At 36.3% G+C, this 17,889-nt stretch overlaps 1 pseudogene; it reads right to left on the bottom strand.

The window, feature by feature from the left end:
- Positions 1-6,908: 6,908 nt before the first annotated feature.
- LOC103072740 (CWF19-like protein 1 pseudogene) lies at positions 6,909-17,533 on the bottom strand (annotated as a pseudogene).
- Between the last annotated feature and the right edge of the window lie 356 nt (positions 17,534-17,889).

The raw sequence follows: 17,889 nt of genomic DNA, 5'->3' as shown, positions 1-17,889 counted from the left end.
TGTTGTTTAATTTAAAAATATTTGGGATCTCTCAAAATTTTTTCTGTTGTTAATTTCTAATTTAATTTTATTGTGCTCAGAGAACATATTTTATATGATTTCAATTCTTTTAAATTTATTGAGACATTTTATGGCCTAGACTATGGTCTATTTTGGGAAATGTTCCCTTCATCCTTGAAAAGAATGTGTATTCTGCTGTTTATGGGTGGAGTGTTCTATAAATGTCAGGTGAAGTTGATTGAGGTGTTCAAATCTTCTCTATCAGTATTGATTTTCTGCCCAGTTCTATCAATTGCTAGACGTAGGGTATTGAAATCTCCACCTGTAATTATTGAACTGTCAATTTTTCCTTTCAGTTCTGTATATATTTATGTATTTTGAGGCTCTAATATTAGGCATTTATAACTTCCATATATATTGACCCTTGTTTCATGAAATGACCTTCTTTGTCACTAGAAATATTTTTTGTCTTAACTTCTGTTTTGCCTGATGTTAGTATAGCCACTCCAGCTTTTTTATGGCTACTGAATGTATGGTATATCTTTTTTCACCCTTTTACTTTCAACCTAATTGTGTCTTTAAATCCAAATTATGTCTCAATTTGTTTTTTATCATTGGTCAATTTTTTTATGGTACTGAAATGTTTGTTTTTAACAACTTTGTCCAGTTTTATGCTTTTCTTGGTGGGGGAGAGGATTCTCCACTGTCTTCATGCTGCCACATCCAGAAAGCCAAGCTTTCTGTTTTACAAAAAAAAAAAATTGTTTGTCATAAAAAAGTTAAATAATACATAGAGGGATAAAGAATAAAAATCAATTCCTCTGTATCTCAACTACAACTACTATTAACCTCAATGTGAATATTCTTTCATACTCTCCTAATGCATTAACATGTACTTTTATATTAAGAGGACCACACATTACAGAATGTTTTACAGCCTTTTTTCATTCACCAAGATAGTGGGTAGGTATTTCAGTGTCAGTGTGAATAGATTTACATCATCCATTTTAATGCCTGGACAGGATTCCATTTTATGACACAGTTGTTCTAAAATTTATTAGCCAGTCCCTTACTGAGGAGTTTTAAAATGGCTTCCTCTTTTCTTTCTCATTTTACAAACAACAGTGTGATAAATGTACATCTTTGTGCAAATGTCTAGGTATCTTCTCAGGATAAATTTTTACAGGAAATATTATCAGTTTTCAGGGTGTGATCATTCTGACTTTGGGGATATTTCTTTAAATCACCCTCCAATTTATATCCCTTCCATCAATGCATATATATAGCTATTTTGCAATATTCATAAGCTCTGGGCATTATTCATTATTCCTGTGTTTCCCAAGCTAATAATTGGCATTGATAATTTATTCCTACTTTTTTTTGTGGTTGATTGCTAATGCTATTGAACATTTTTTGTTTCTACTGAATATTTGTATTTCTTTTTCTGTATGAATTTCCCATTTTCTATACTTTGCCCATTTTTTTTTCTATTGGTATTTTTCTTCTTTGTTAGGACTTTTTCTCATTTACCATGTATTTTATCTATTTCCCTTTCCCACTTTTTTCATGTCTTCAACTTTATATTTTTTCTTTTTTTGGCCTTTTAGGAAAACTATATTTTTATGGCAGAGCGCAGGCTATGTAGTCAAAGTGCTGAGGTTCCAATTCTAGCTGGCCAAGTATAAGCTATGTGACAATAGAAAATTAGCGATTCTATGCCTCAGTGTCCTCCTATGTAAATTGTGAGTAATGCTAACATCTACCTTGTAGACACTATGTGAATGTTAAATGTTATAATAATTGTAAAACATTTTGAATACTGCCTATAAGTTATTAATGAGTCTTAGCTATTATTACTGCTATGTAATAAAATCTATAATTTTTTTTCTGATGTTCAGGTTTTCATAGCCAGCCTTGCCCTAAGATTTTGTGATCTAAATGTGCTTGGGAAGGGGGAAGGGGCAAGATAGGGATATGGGATTAAGAGAAACAAACTACTATGTATCATATAAATAAGCAGCAAAGATATATTGTACAGCACAAGGAAATATAGCCATTATTTTGTAGTAACTTTAAATGGAGTATAATCTATAAAAATACTGAAACATGATATTGTATACTTGAAACTAATATAATATTATAAATTAGCTATATGTCAACAAAAAAACTCAAAAAATTGTCTTGAGCAGTCTAAGATTTTAGATATATTTACTCACTTTGTTTCAGTGCTTCTATAGTATTAATATTTATATACTTATGTATTCAATCTATTTATATCATTTTGGTGAATGAGATGTCTATCAGGAGTTTACTTTTTTTCCAAATGACTGACCATTTTGTTGATCATCTATTTTATGAAACAATTACCAATTTAAGAATTTGTTGCATAGCATACTTTATCTTAGTAATTTGAAATGCCTGCTTTTTTTTTTAACATCTTTATTGGAGTATAATTGCTCCACACTGGTGTGCTATCTTCTGCTGCACAACAAAGTGAATCAGCTATACATATACACATATCCCCATATCTCCTCCCTCTTGCATCTCCCTCCCACCCTCCCTATCCCACCCCTCTAGGTGGTCACAAAGCACCAATCTGATCTCCCTGTGCTACGTGGCTGCTTCTCACTAGCTATCTATTTTACATTTGGCATTGCATATATGTCCATGCCCCTCTCTCACTTCATCCCAGTTTACCCTCCCCCCTCGCCGTGTCCTCAAGTCCATTCTCTACATCTGTGTCTTTATTCTTGTCCTGTCCCTTGGTTCTTCAGAACCACCCCTCTTTTTTTTTCTTTTTAGATTCCATAAATATTGTTAGCATATGGTGTTTGTTTTTCTCTTTCTGACTTACTTCACTCTGTATGACAGTCTCTAGGTCCATCCACCTCATTACAAATAACTCAGTTTTGTTTCTTTTTATGGCTGAGTAATATTCCATTGTATGTATGTGCCACATCTTCTTTATCCATTCATCTGTTGATGGACACTTAGGTTGCTTCCATGTCCTGGCTATTGTAAATAGAGCTGCAATGAACATTGTGGTACATGACTGTTTTTGGATTATGGTTTTTCTCTGGGTATATGCCCAGTGGTGGGATTGCTGGGTTGTATGGTATTTTTAGTTTTTAAGGAACCTCCATACTGTTCTCCATAGAGGCTGTATCAATTTACATTCCCACCGACAGTGCAAGAGGGTTCCCTTTTCTCCACATCCTCTCCAGCATTTATTGTTTGTAGATATTTTAATGATGGCCATTCTGACTCTAGTTTTGATTTGCAAAATGCCTGCTTTGTATTAGATTGAATTCTCACATATAGTTTAGCCTAACTCTGGACTCTCTGTTTTGTTCTAATTATGTCTGTCTACTTCTGCATTGGGATCATGTTACTACTATTTGATTATTGAAACAATTTTAATACATTTATGTCTGCATGATCTTATTTTCTCATCCATAAAATTATGAAACTATCAGTACCTATCTCAGAGAGTTGCTTGAAATTTAATATATATATATATATTTTTAAATTTTATTTATTTTTGGCTGCATTGGGTCTTCATTGCTGCACTCAGGCTTTCTCTAGTTGCACCGAGCAAGGGCTACTCTTCATTGTGGTGCACAGGCTTCTCATTGAGGTGGCTTCTCTTGTTGCAGAGCATGGGCTCTAGGCACATGGGCTTCAGTAGTTGTGGCTCACAGGCTTAGTTGCTCTGCGATGTGGGATCTTCCTGGACCAGGGATCGAACCCGTGTCCCCTGCATTGGCAGGCAGATTCTTAACCACTGTGCCACCAGGGAAGTCCCTAATATATGTTAATTATTTAGAAAAGTTGCTTGACACATGTAAATTTTTCAATACATATTAGAAGTTGTTATAATCATTACTGTGAAAAAGTAGTTTTATGTCTTGACTGATAGACTGGGACAATAAGACCCTCCAGTGAATCATGCTCCTGTGTCCATGCCCCTTTGCAATGTGAATTTCTTATTCTTCACCAAGAAATGGAATCTATTTTCCCACCTCTTGGATAGGAATTGGCCTGTGTCTTGTTTTGACCAATAGAATAGTAGAAGGGACCTTGTATGGTTTGTATGCCTGAATCCTGAGAGGCCTTAAAATATCTGCTTTCACCCTATAAGAAAATTTGGATAGGATAATTGAGGTGCCTTGGGTGGCTGTCTTGGATAACCACTAGACACATGAGTGAAGGCATTTTGGACCATCCATTCCCGGAAAAGCTCTCAATCCCAGAAACTGCATGAGTGACCCCAGGTGAGATTAGCAGAAAGACTGTTCAGTGGAGTGCAACCCAAACTGCAGATTTGTGAGCCGATAAATGTTATTTTAAGCCTCAGTTTTATTCCTTTCAAATGCCACAGTAGGTAACTAGAGACTTTAATTTCCCATTTTAAAGTTAAACAATTATTTCCATCTCTCAACTGGAATTTCTCATTCTTCAAGAATATTTTACTATCTTTTCTATAATTTCTGTTTGAATCTGTATTTCAGTTATCATTCTGGCAGCACAAATGTCTATGAAGATATAGAAAAAGACAAAAACTCAATAATAACTAAAATAAAAATTGACAAATTATTGGGTGATCTGTGAACATTTTTTATACTAATTAAATAGGGAACAGAGCTATATTTAGAACCATTAATGGTTCACCTGTGCTTCACCACAGGTGTCCTGGTCATCTGAAGCTGAAAGACGGCCAGCCCTATTGTCAGCCATTACACCCTCCCAGTCCCACTACCTAGAAACCTGGTATCAGTAGCAAGTAAATCATGTTATTCTGCCCAGAAGTTTGTCAGTTTTATTTGTAATATAAATTCAGGTTGATTACAAAAGACAAATGCAAACCTCTGCTGCTTTAGGAAATAAACCAGAGTAAAATATAATAATCAGCACTTCCAAATTAGGAGCTATTATTTTCATGTGGCCAAATCTATTTAAAATGTTTCTCTATTATGTGTGAGAGATGTTCTGAAGTCTAGGAGTTTAAACATTTTCACATACAGCTTTCCTTCTGTACTATGCCCCTTACTTGGTGTGTGACATTTTATTTCAGAATTTAGGAAAAAGAATAACTAAAAACTTTACGAAGTCAAGAAGAAAATTAAGACCAACACATAAATGAGTAAATTGGAATTTTCCATGAAGTAGTTCATGAAATAAAGACAAATCAGAAAGACTCTGCTCTCTGGCATATCTAAAACAAACAAACAAAAACCTAGGAAATAGTAAGCAAAGTTAATAATGATAAATTGTTTGGCAACAGCTACAGAAAAGATGGCCTAATAATTCAACCAGAGGACGTGGCATTTTGAACTTTTGTGTTGGATAAAAAAAAGAAAATAAATTGGCTGGAATTAAATCCCCCAAATTGAAAATTTCTCATTTCTCCAATTTTCAGTTAGTAGAATTATCTTGTATAGAGAAATATTATTTAAAATAATAGTGAATACAGTTCTGCTCTTTATGACAATCGATGTTTCTTATTATTTTTTTTCTAGATGTCAATCATGAGAAAGTTCTTTTTGTAATTTATCTGAGAAAGTACCATCCCATATTCTTCTAAATGGAGATGAGATGGTAATGTGGTTTTTTTCCAGTCTCAACTAAGGAAAACCTTGAGGGGACCACAATATAATTAGAAATATTGATTTTTCTGCCACAGATACCTTTCCCAGCAGTGAATGGCACACCATTCTCTCTGTTTAACATAGTAAGAGAGATCAGCAGTAGGATAGAGGCCAGGGCAAGGTATGCTATCGTACCTCTTATGATCCATGCATCCTAACATATAAAAGTGTGCATCACATACTTGGCATGACACTTGGTTCTCAGGCCTCTAGGGGTGTGTGTGTGTGTGCGTGTGCGTGTGCACATGCACATGCTTGAAATCATTTATAACAGATGTGTCTGTATATCTAAACCAGCACATAAGAACTCAGAAGAATTTTTGTTGTAACTTAAAAAATTTTATAGCATTTTATAATTTGCAAAGTGCATTAACATCAACCATCTCGTTTTACATTTTCCTACCTCGAATGTATTTTGAGGAAGTAATTGCCTCACACTTTGGAGAAATGACTGTGAACAGGAAAGGCTAAGTGAGATGTCCAAGGTTATAGGGAAAAGGAGGAGACGGGTGGGACACCTGAATTCCTTTACCCAATGCCATGCTGGCCCCAGAGATGGAAAATGTATTTTTATGATACTCAATGGGTGAAACTGAAGAATGATACTCTTCTCTTTACTACTTTTTTTCGAAGTACATTTCTTTGAGAAACATGTCCAGTGTAACCTGGGTAGCATTATATACATATATATAAGGATTAAATTTCATTACTATATAGCATATATTCTATTATTCTGAATGCTAATACCCATTAAAAATAAGGTTCTTAAATGCCATTGGCTTATCCAATTTTGAGAGAGTTCTGGTATAGTACACTGCACACTTTCCTTCTAAACACACCCCCCCCCCACACACACACCCCACATACACCCTATATAGTGTATCAGAAGTTAAAAAGTATTAATTAATCAAGCTCTTTAAGCTTAAATATCCAACCAAATATCTGTCTAATTTAGTGTAAAGTAAAAATATCAGACTTTGTGTTGCTCCTACCCATCACACATATTATTTTTCATGGAAAAACGTTTGGATTTTGATACTTTAAACGTTTTTGAAAATGTTGATAAATACAAGCTGTACTTGGAGCTGGGTGACAGACATGCTTTCACCATATTGGATTTTTATCCAAGAATGTGACTTTTTCCGAAAACCATTCGATCTCAGGCCTTTTGCTGCAGGTAGGTTCCATGGGAATGCACGAAAAAGAAGCAGGGCCACAGTCCCTATGGGAGACTGTAGTTTCTTTAAAAACAGGCTGCTGTTACTTCCTGTGAAGTTCACAAAGCCCCTCTTCCCTTTGCTTAGTCATCCAGAATGAAGCCTGGTGAGTCAGGCTCTCTTCCTCTTCCTTGCACCTCCGACACTGCCTTCAGTCAGACTTGTCAGGAATATTAAGGATGGCTTTACTGGCCATGACCTCTCTTCCAAACTGCAAAGGAAAATTCCTTTTAATTCTGTGGAGAAGCTTCTCTCCTGAGTCAAATACAACATAAAAATATGCTGCTGCTCCTGGCTCTGCCATCTGCTTCACGGCAGAGTGCTGGGGTGTCCGAGAGCACTATCTGTTGTTCCTGTGCCCGGGGAATGAAGGTATTTCTAATGTCATCTGTGGTGTCCTGGCTGATGGCACAAGAACGACCTGGTGCTGGAGGTGATGTCTCTTATCATCTTGTTACCGAATTAAGTCATATGGACCCTGCTTAGGCCCAAGCCTGGCCGAGGCTCTCTGCCTTCGAAGGGGCAGGTTCTTTTTCAGTTCAGGTTAAAGTAGGTGAATAACAAAACCGAAGGTGAGATGGACACAGCACAAGCTTTATTCAGTGGCCAGAGAATGGAGAAGCAGTTCACAGATCAACTTCTCACCCACCTGGCGAGAGGGATTTAATTATAGAGTAAAGCAAGGGAGAAGTGAGGCTAATGATGGGGAGGCCTATGCGTTAGTCTGCTGGGGAAGGGACAGGACTATTTTGAGGGAGTGGGATACCACCCCATTTTTATCCTGTTTTGGTCCTTAATGTCTGGTCATGGCCACTGGTAGGTGTGTCATTTAATATGCTAATATAGTAAAATCAATGTATAATGAGATTCAGGGTCTGTCGGAGGTCAGATTCATTGCCATCTTGGTCCCAGCTGGTTCCTTCTGGTTTTTTTTTTGTTTTTTTTTTCTTTTTTTGTGTGTAGCTTCTTTTCTTATCTCTGGACCCTTTAACTTAAAAGATTTATGTTCACTCCTGCTAAAGGTGGGGAGTTAGCAGGTTTTGAGCAAGGACACTCCTGCTAAAGATGGGGGTTGATGGGTTTTGAGTAGCTTTGGCAACGATCTCTCTCAAATAGAACACACCGTTTCCCTCGGCTCTTAACAAACTGCCCCAGTATAGCATTATACTTCACCTCTGCCACCACCTCTGCCAAAGCTCTGCCACTGAATTGTAGTGTCCAATGGGCAGAATGAGGACACAGTCGTCAGATAAGCCTCCTTTGGCCAGGGCATGGTGGCAATGCGTGCCAGTGTTGACCACCAGATGCTTTCTACTTCAGGGCTGGCAGGGCAAAACCAGCAAGGGCCTGGAGTCCAGGAAGGTCTGCAAGGCTGTTTTGGGTGAGGAGAAGACTTGTTATCACTGTCAGTAGATGGGTGCTTCCTTCCTGCATCTGTGCAGAGATGATAGAAAATGTACATACAGCTTTTAAACAAATCATTGGTCATATAAGTAAGAATGACTTCATCTTCTCTGTGTGGGTTGGATATAAAACACCTGTTTAATTTTAACCATCATTATTGTGAGCCAGCCTTGTGGAAGTGGGAGAGAGCCATCTGCTCCAGAAAGGTGATTATGGGTAACATAATGAAGCTTCATTTGGCCAGCACTGATTGGGGCAGAATTGCATGGTGATCATGACAGCTTGGAGATCGGGAAAATTGGGTTTGAATAGGAGCGCTCCCACTTACTACCATTGTAAACTCAGACAATTGTTTAACCTCTTTTAGTCTTTGTCCCTTTATCTACAAAGTGAGGATAGATAATCATATCTACTTCATAGAGTTCTTGTGAGGATTAAATAAGAAAATGCATGTATAGCACCATGCCTGGCACATAATAAGCATTCAACAAATGGTTGCTATTACAAGAGATTTGGCAACAATTTCATGAGCAAGATTTATTACTGATTCAAGAGCTCATAGATCTTTTTAAAACATTTTTGAAACCTTTGTTCTTTGCTATAAAACTTAATATAAGCACTAATAATGTGAATATTCCTGTCTGTTACAATGTCACTCTTAGAGTTATTATGGGAATTTCCAGTCCTACATTTCTTCCTTCTTTCCTAGTCCAAGCTTCTGCATATTTTGCTAGATTCCACCAAATCATGACTACTTCACTTTGAGAAAGGATCCATTTGCTGCTCCTACTCAGGGTCTCAAAGTACTGATCTCTGCACACTTGATTTTCCACACCCCCTTTGCCAGTTGTTTTCTGAAAAGATATGGCTAACGGGAGACAAAAATGGGAAATTGGAGGACTAAGGGAGAGAAGCTAGGTTACTTCTTTGCCATCTCCCTTGGCTTTGGGCTGCATTTCTAGCATAATCTGAGTCTCCATTATTTCATCTCTTTCTGGCAGACCTCTCTGTGGTCACAGTTTCCACTGGGCAGGTCTCTGAGTGACTGCTTCTCTGTGGGTTCAGCTTCTGTCTGGATGCTCTGTATTCAGGCCTTTGGTAGCATCACCTCCTTTGTCTCTCCAGCTCTAGAAGAACTTTCGGCTGATACTAATCTCTGTGTGCTGACACTGACCTCTGAGTATCCTCACCATTCCCTCAGTGTCTTTAGCTCCTCCTATTCCTTTGTAACTAGTGGCCTCTATTAATAACCTCTATTGGACTACTTGGTCCGGATTCTTCCGCTGATTAGACCTGACTGATTCAATCATGGTGATTCCACAGCTGTTTTCTAAGCAACTGACCTAGTGTAGAAATTTGATTTTTAGTGAGCTTCCCCTTTGAGAGGACATTTACAAAAATAAGTATTGAAATATGATTCATTTCTTTCTTTATTCAAGAAAGCTAAAAAATTCCTGCTCTAGACTTTGATCACTAACTGATTTTTTTTTTTTTTTTTTGCAGTACGCGGGCCTCTCACTGTTGTGGCCTCTCCCATTGCGGAGCACAGGCTCCGGACATGCAGGCTCAGCAGCCATGGCTCACAGGCCCAGCCGCTCCGTGGCATGTGGGATCTTCCCGGACCGGGGCATGAACCCACGTCCCCTGCATCGGCAGGCGGACTCTCAACCACTGCACCACCAGGGAAGCCCACTAACTGATTTTGTTAGCAAATAGCTATATAGTAGAAATTCTGTGCCTGAGACTTACAGGTAAGAAAATACAATGAAGTCCAACACATAACCACATGCCCAGAGGACGGAAAAAAGACTCTTTATTTTCTTCATTCTTACTCTTAGTATCATAGTTCCTGATATTTAGGAGTTTGAAGTAGAAATAGTTCAATTAGTTTCAAGTTTATCCGAAATAAAAGAGCTTGGAATTATAAACTAAACCTCAAACTTTATGTATTACGATAGTTTATTTTTCCTCTGTCCTTCATTCATATAGTTCCTCCAAATCAAATAAACAAAAGAAAGAATAAACAAAAGAATGTTCGTTCTAATCAAATATTTTAAAAAAAGATAACTAATAGTAGCAAATAAATTTTCTTCTTAGTTGTAGGGAATCTCATAAAATAATCCTGATATTTCAGACTTGCTGCTTAAATCAATGCAGAAGAATCAAACTTACGACTTCCTTCAACTTTGTAGATCATCTGTAATTTGAGGGAAAAATAGCTGCCAAAGGAAAAAAGTGGATTAAATTCTGAAGTTTAGGAAAATCGTATTAACTAAACATCTCAAATAAAACATAACCAGATTCTTTCAGGCAATTAGAGGGCCACATGCATAACTTTCATCTTTGTGCAGATGGGCTGCATTCAATAGGAAAGAGAGCATCGGACATTCAGTGTGTCCTGAGCCATATGTCTTTGTTTAATTGCTTGAATTGGTTCTTTCTGTTTTCCATGCTCATTGGAAAAATATCATCAATCCATCAGAGTTATGGAACTTATCTAAAGTTGTGGAATATCTGCTCTGAAGGATTTATGTGACCGCTATGTTAATATAAATAAATACATTTATTAAATTGACCATTTCAGGCAAATGTGCACTAAGGTAAGCTAAGAATTATCTTAGTTGGTGTAGCTGGTGCTTAACAAATGTTATTGACCTTAAAAAATGTCACAGTTTGCCAAGAATAATGAAACTTTAATTTTTAAAGAAAACGTTATTCAGGAAGGAAACCTACAGTTTTGAGAACATTTCTCAAAACTGTCTATCAAAGTAACATATTCATAAAAATGAGTCAATTAGGGAAAAAATGTGATGTTTTAATTACACAGAAAGAGTTTGTAAAAGAGGAAACTGGATCCAGGACTTAGCTTTGGATTCCATCCTTATAAAAATGTAATATAGTATTGGAAACATATGTTCAAAGATTCATGCAATTCTAAAGGAAACTAGGAAACATCATATGGGAAAAAGTAAATGAATGTAACGCTTATTTATTAATTAACTTATTTAATGGACTATTTTTAAATTCAGTTTTAGATTTACAGAAGATTGAGCAGAACATACAGAGAATTCCCTTCCTCCCTGAACATAGTTTCCGTTATTATTAACATTTTGCATTGGTGTGGAACATTTGTTATCACTGATGAGCCTTTATTCACACATTGTTAACAACCAGAGTTTATAGTTTACATCAGGGTTCACGCCTTGTGTTGTATTGATATATTCTATGGGTTTTGGCAAACGTATAATGACACCTATTCACTGTCATAGTATATTTCAGAATAGTTTCACTGCCCTGAAAAACCCTCTGCGCTCCACTTAGTCATTCCATCTTCTCTTCTCCAAACCCCTGGGAACCACTGCTCTTATGCTGTCTCCATAGTTTCACCTTTTCCAGAATGTCACAGAGTCGGAATCATACAGTATGTAGACTTTTCAAATTGAATTCTTTCACTTAACAATATGCATTTAAGGTTCCTCCACATCTTCTCATGGCTTGATAGCTCATTTACTTTTATTGCTAAATAATATCCCATCATACAGATGTGCCATGATTTACTTATCCATTCATCTATTGAAGGACATTTGGTTGCTTCCAAGTCTCGGCAATTATGAACAAAGCTGCTGTAAACATTCATGTGCAGATTTTTTGTCTGGACATGAGTTTATAACTTATTTGTATATTTCCAAGAATTTTAACATTTATGACAGTTTTATGAAAAGTTTATGCTTTAACCTTATTCTTTAATTGACTTAAAATATTAACTAAATTGACAACTTTCTATAAAATATATATATATGTATTAGAAAATTTACCTAAAAAACAGTTGGAAGATCTGGATTGTCCTATAATTACTAAAAAATTGCATCAGTAGCCAAAGATATTCCCTCTAAGAAAATTCCAAGCACACATTCTCTATCGTTATGTTCAAACTAGTGTTCATGGAACAAATCATTTCAATCTTAATCATACTCTTCCAGGGCACTAAAAATTTATTTATGAAGCTAGTGTAATTTCAATACCAAAATGCAACAAAGATAGTAAGGTAACAAAGACATGAGCAGATTTTATTTATGAGGCAAGAATGCAAAAATCGTAAATAATATACTTACAAAAATAATTTAGAACATTTATAAGGCATAATGGTATAATCCATCATGACAAAGTTGAGTTTATTTCAGGAAGATAAGTTTGTATTAATATTAAAAATTAAATTAATATAATTTGCCATAATACAAGATTAAAGGAGACCATAAAATTACCTCAAGAGTTGCAGAAAAAGCACTCAATAAAGTATAATATTCATTGATGTTGATGTTCTTGGCAACTTAGAAACAGAAGGCAACTTTCTTAATCTGACTTAAGATCAACAGTAAACTTTATATACAGTGAGAACCAACTGAAGCCTCGACCTCTGAGTTTGGGAAAAGACCAAGATTCTAAGGACTACCTTTTTTGTTCAATATTTTACCAGTGTTTCTAGACAGTGTGGTGTGACAAGAAAAAGAAATGTGTTTAAGGATAGAAAAGAACAAAAATGTGAAAACTTATTTGCAAATCATATAATTGTACAAGGAATAACCCAAAGTGCCTACAAATAAATTATTCGAATTAATAAAAGAGGAAGGCAAAGTTGCTAAATGAAAGTCTGTATAGTAAAATAATTACGTCCCTATAGAACAGTAATAAATAGTAAGAATACAGACAAAAAAGTTAAAGATACCATTTATAATAGCACCAGGCATACAAATTATATAAAAACATATCTAACAGAACGTGTTCAAGAACTCTATGAGGAGATTTAAAAAATAATTGAAAGATATTAAACAATACCTAAATAAATGAAAAGATAAATTATGTTAATTTATTTTATCTCCAAATGATTTATAGATTTAGTGCAATCCTAGTCAAAATCATAGCATGTTTTTTCCATAACAATTGACAATCTGATAAAAAATGCATATGTAAATTCAAGAGACTGCATATAAATACAGTCTTGCAAGGAATTGTGCTACTGTATATTGACTTATTGCCTAGATACACATGTATAGAAATATGGAAACACTGTGTTATGCACCAAGAACTAACTTAGTGTTGTAGGTCAATTACACTTCAGCAAACAAACAAACAAACAAACTCATAGAAAAAGAAATAAGATTTGTAATTACCAGAGTTGTGGGGGGTAGGAAGAGGGGAAATGAGATTAAAAAAAAGACATTATAAAGCTATATTAATTAAGATAATGTGGCATGGATATAGATATAGACCGGCTAATGAAATAAAATGGAGAGCCCAAGAGCAGATGCACACACATATAGACATATGTATGACAGGGATGACATGGAAGGTTAGTGGAGGATGGACAATCTTTTTCATAAATTCTATTCAGGACACCTGTATTTATATGAACAACAAATCAAAATCCTACTTTATATCATACATAAAATGAACCCTGGGTTGATTAAAGACCTGAAAGTGAAAGGCAAAATTATCAACACAGGAAAATATCTTCATGATATCAGGGTAGGGTATAATCTATATCTATTGACTTCATGTTGGTGTATAAAAAAAAGAGATAATATAATAGTAGACAACCAACAATATTTATTGAATTGAATAGGCCATTCTTTTATGTTTTAAGATGTAGCCACTATGTTGTATATGTTAGCCTTCTTTCCTTAATAAAATACAAAACACTTCAAATGTGAAACAGTATAGCAGTGATATTTTTGTAGCATGGTGCCATGAGAAATACAAAATTTGCAAAAATGTCTTTTTATATGCATTGTGGTAAACTTATAGTATTCAAATACCTAATAGACTTTTCTTTTTTTTAAATTGAGGTACAGTTGATTTACAATATTATATAAATTTCAGGTGTAAAACATAGTGATTCACAATTTTTAAAGGTTATATTCCAATTATAGTTATTATAAAATATTGGCTATATTCCCTGTGCTGTACAATGCATCCTTGTAGCTTATTTATTTTATACATAGTAGTTTGTACCTCTTAATCCACTACACCTATTTTGCCCCTCCCCCCTTCCCTCTCCCCACAGGTAACCACAAGTTTGTTCTCTATATCTGTGAGTCTGCTTCTTTTTTGTTATATTCACTAGTTTGTTGTATGTTTTAGATTCCATGTATAAGTGATGTACATTATTTGTCTTTGTCTGCCTTATCGCACTAAGCATAAACAAATATCTAACAGGCTTTAAACATTCTTTGCCATTTACTTAATATAACGGTTTCTATTTTGTTATTCAAATAATATCACAAGTTGACATTTTATTTCTAAAATGTAAAAATAAAAATATATGAGAAGAAAGGGAAATAATAAAAATGCCAAATGGAATATGTTTGTGGACCTTGGAGGATTGTTTTTCTAAGGAGTAAAACATCAAATATGACTTACTTGTTTTATTTTTATTATTTTTAAAATAAATTTATTTATTTATTTATTTATTTATTTTGGTTGCGTTGGGTCTTCATCGCTGTGCACGGGCTTTCTCTAGTTGCGGTGAGCGGGGGCTACTCTTCATTGTGGTGTGTGAGCTTCTCCCTGCAGTGGCTTCCCTTGTTGTGGAGCATGGGCTCTAGGCATGCAGGATTCAGTAGTTGTGGCACTGGCTTGGTAGTTGTGGTGCACGGGCTTAGTTGTTCCACAGCATGTGGGATCCTCCCAGACCAGGACTCAAACCAGTATCCCCTGCATTGGCAGACAGATTCTGAACTACTGCACCACCAGGGAAGTCCCTGATTTACTTGTTTTAAAGACTACCTTCACTTCTAAAAAGCTACTAAAGCTCAAGTTATTTCTTCAAATATAATGCTTTTTCTTCATAAAATATTGGGCTCTATAGCAAAAATTTTAGAGAGAATTAGTTTTATATGTTCAGCTTAATATTGCAAAAGTTGCATTCCTAAGAAATTTTGTTATTAAAAGTAATTGTTTAACAGGGAAAAAGGAGTTAAGGACTAGAAAGTTTCAATCTTGCAATAACAAAGTGAATTTTTCTATAGGAATTTAAACAATAATAGTGCTTTTTGAGCTGTTATGAACTGAACATTTATGTTCCCCCCAAATTCATATGTTGAAGCCCGAACCCCCAATGTAACTGTATTTGTAGATAAGACCTGTGAGGAGGTGATAAAGATTAAATGAGGTCATATGGGTGGGCCCGTAACCCAGTAGGGCTAGTGCCCTTACAAAGAAGAGTAAGAGACACTAGAGTTCATTCTGCCATGTGAGGACACAATGAAGAGACAACCCTCTGCCCTCATGCATCAACACACCCAAGAGTACGGCACATATATACAATGGAATATTACTCAACAATAATTACAACTTATTGTTGAAAATCTCCAGTTCATCCCTTGTTGTAGAACATTTACGTACCTCTTCACTAAGGAGACAGTCACAGTTTGATCCTTATAGCAACATACATGAATTTCTCACACAATCTAGTCTTTGTTCTTAATAGAGTTATCCTGTAGCTAGGAAAAATAAAAAGAAAAACACTATGAGTGAAAATTGTTATGAAACACTATCAGGACAGTATTTGGGTGATATGTGAAATATCCACAAGGATCATAACCAGTTTGAAAATTATTTTCTTCTATATTATTATAGTGGGTGCTTTAAACATCCTTAGTGAGGTAGGTGGGTCAGTGTTATTGTATTATGATTTCACAGGTATGTAAACAGGCTCAGAGGCTCACAGGACCTGCTCTAGCTTAAGACCAATAATTAGTGAAACCAAGATTCAAATAAAATAGGATTCCAATCCAAATTATTGGGTTAGCCAAAAAGTTTGTTTTGGTTTTTCTGTAACATCTTATAGAAAAACCTGACTGAACATTTTGGCCAACCCAATACTTTCCTCAAGGCAATGTTGCATCTCCAAAAGCAAAACTACAGTTTGAAAAATAAAGGATGTTTTTCGAAGTTTTGTTCCAAAGTCTGAGACACGCGCTTGTGGCCAGTGGGGAGAAACTATTTGTGTGAAGATACTTGTGAAACTCAATAGCCTATTTGCTAATTTTCTTTTAAAAGAGAGCTTTGAGGGCAGATACTTGAGACATGCTTGCAGAAAAATCCTCCAGAATTTCTCTTTTACATTCAGCTTAACACCTACTTACAAGAGGGTTTATGCTGAACTTATGTTAGTAATATGATGAAATTTCGGCCTGTTTTTATTTTTATTTTATTTTATTTATTTATTTTTGGCTGCTTTTGGGTCTTCGTTGCTGCGTGTGGACTTTCTCCAGTTGCAGCAAGTGGGGGCTACTCTTCGTTGCAGTGCGCGGGTTTCTCATTATTACGGTGGCTTCACTTGTTGCGGAGCACAGGCTCCACACGCTCAGGCTTCAGCATCTGTGGCTCGCGGGCTCTAGAGCGCAGGCTCAGAAGTTTTGGCACACAGGCTTAGCTGCTCCGTGGCATGTGGGATCTTCCCCTACCAGGGCTTGAACCCCTGTCCCCTGCATTGGCAGGTGGATTCTTAACCACTGCACCACCAGGGAAGCCCCTGGCCTGTATTTTTTATACCTAGAACATTAGGTTTAAACTAAATTAAGGAGAGTCCTCGGTCTTTGGAGAGACACTTTATAACAGGGATTTATAACATAATCATCCATGTAAATTATACACTTAAAATCTATTTCTTAGGACTTGGAATTTCACTAGCTTTTCCAGTAGTTTACAGTTACTGTACCTTCACTTTAAAGACATTGCTGGTCATGTTTATGATTCATTTGAAGCTGACTCCGGTTAGGAATGAAAACCCCAGTGTATTGTTCTATAGAAAAATGCCATCTGCTTAGAGTGATTCCCTTTAAGATGTGGATTCAGAACTCCTTTGTTTTTGCAACAACCCGCTTTAGCTCTGGATTGGCTGTGGCCTGTCCGGTGGCCTGCGGGCAGGACGAATTTTCAGGTTGCTCGTCCGCTGACCTTGCACAGACCTTCCGTCGCCGCTGCCAACCGCACATGCGCTGCTGGCTCAGGGCTGTTCCAGTGTGGGGCTGTCCGGCCTGGGGGAAAGGATGATAAAGAAGGGTAGATGCCTGAGGATTTGGCTTTACTTGTAAAAACCTGAACCACGGAGGAGCCAATGAATGGCAACATCCCTAAGTGGGGCGTGAGGGATGTGACTGAAGAAAACTGCACCACGCTGCACCTGATACGTTGGTACGCATTCAGATAGAGGAGAACCCCTCCGAAACCTGGGGGCTTCTGAAGGTTTTCTCTATGAAGCATCTGTAAATACAGTCTCTTAACGTTTTTTTTAAAAAAACTGCATTGTGGTGAGAATCTGGCAATATATTCATCCGCTTACATCTCGACATACTGAGGTTCACCCACAAATTGACTCCCATGAAAAATCCCGTGGGAAAGAAGAGAGGAAACACCCTTAAAGCAGTAGCCTCCAATGTTGGGAGGAAAACAGAAAAAAAGAGAAAAAAGTAGTAGAGAAAGACAAAAAGTCATCTGAAAGCAAAGGAGAACAGAGAGAGAAAGATTGCAAAGAAATGGGAACACGTGAGGGGTAAAAGAAGGAAAATACTTTGAGGGAAACAACTTATATATCATCGGAAAATCAGTTTACCCTTTTT

The sequence above is a fragment of the Lipotes vexillifer genome, unplaced genomic scaffold (assembly GCF_000442215.2).
Source record: "Lipotes vexillifer unplaced genomic scaffold, Lipotes_vexillifer_v1.1 scaffold463, whole genome shotgun sequence".
NCBI lineage: Eukaryota > Metazoa > Chordata > Mammalia > Artiodactyla > Lipotidae > Lipotes > Lipotes vexillifer.
Note: the sequence above shows the minus strand (reverse complement) of the source record. Positions and strands in the feature narration are given on the sequence as shown.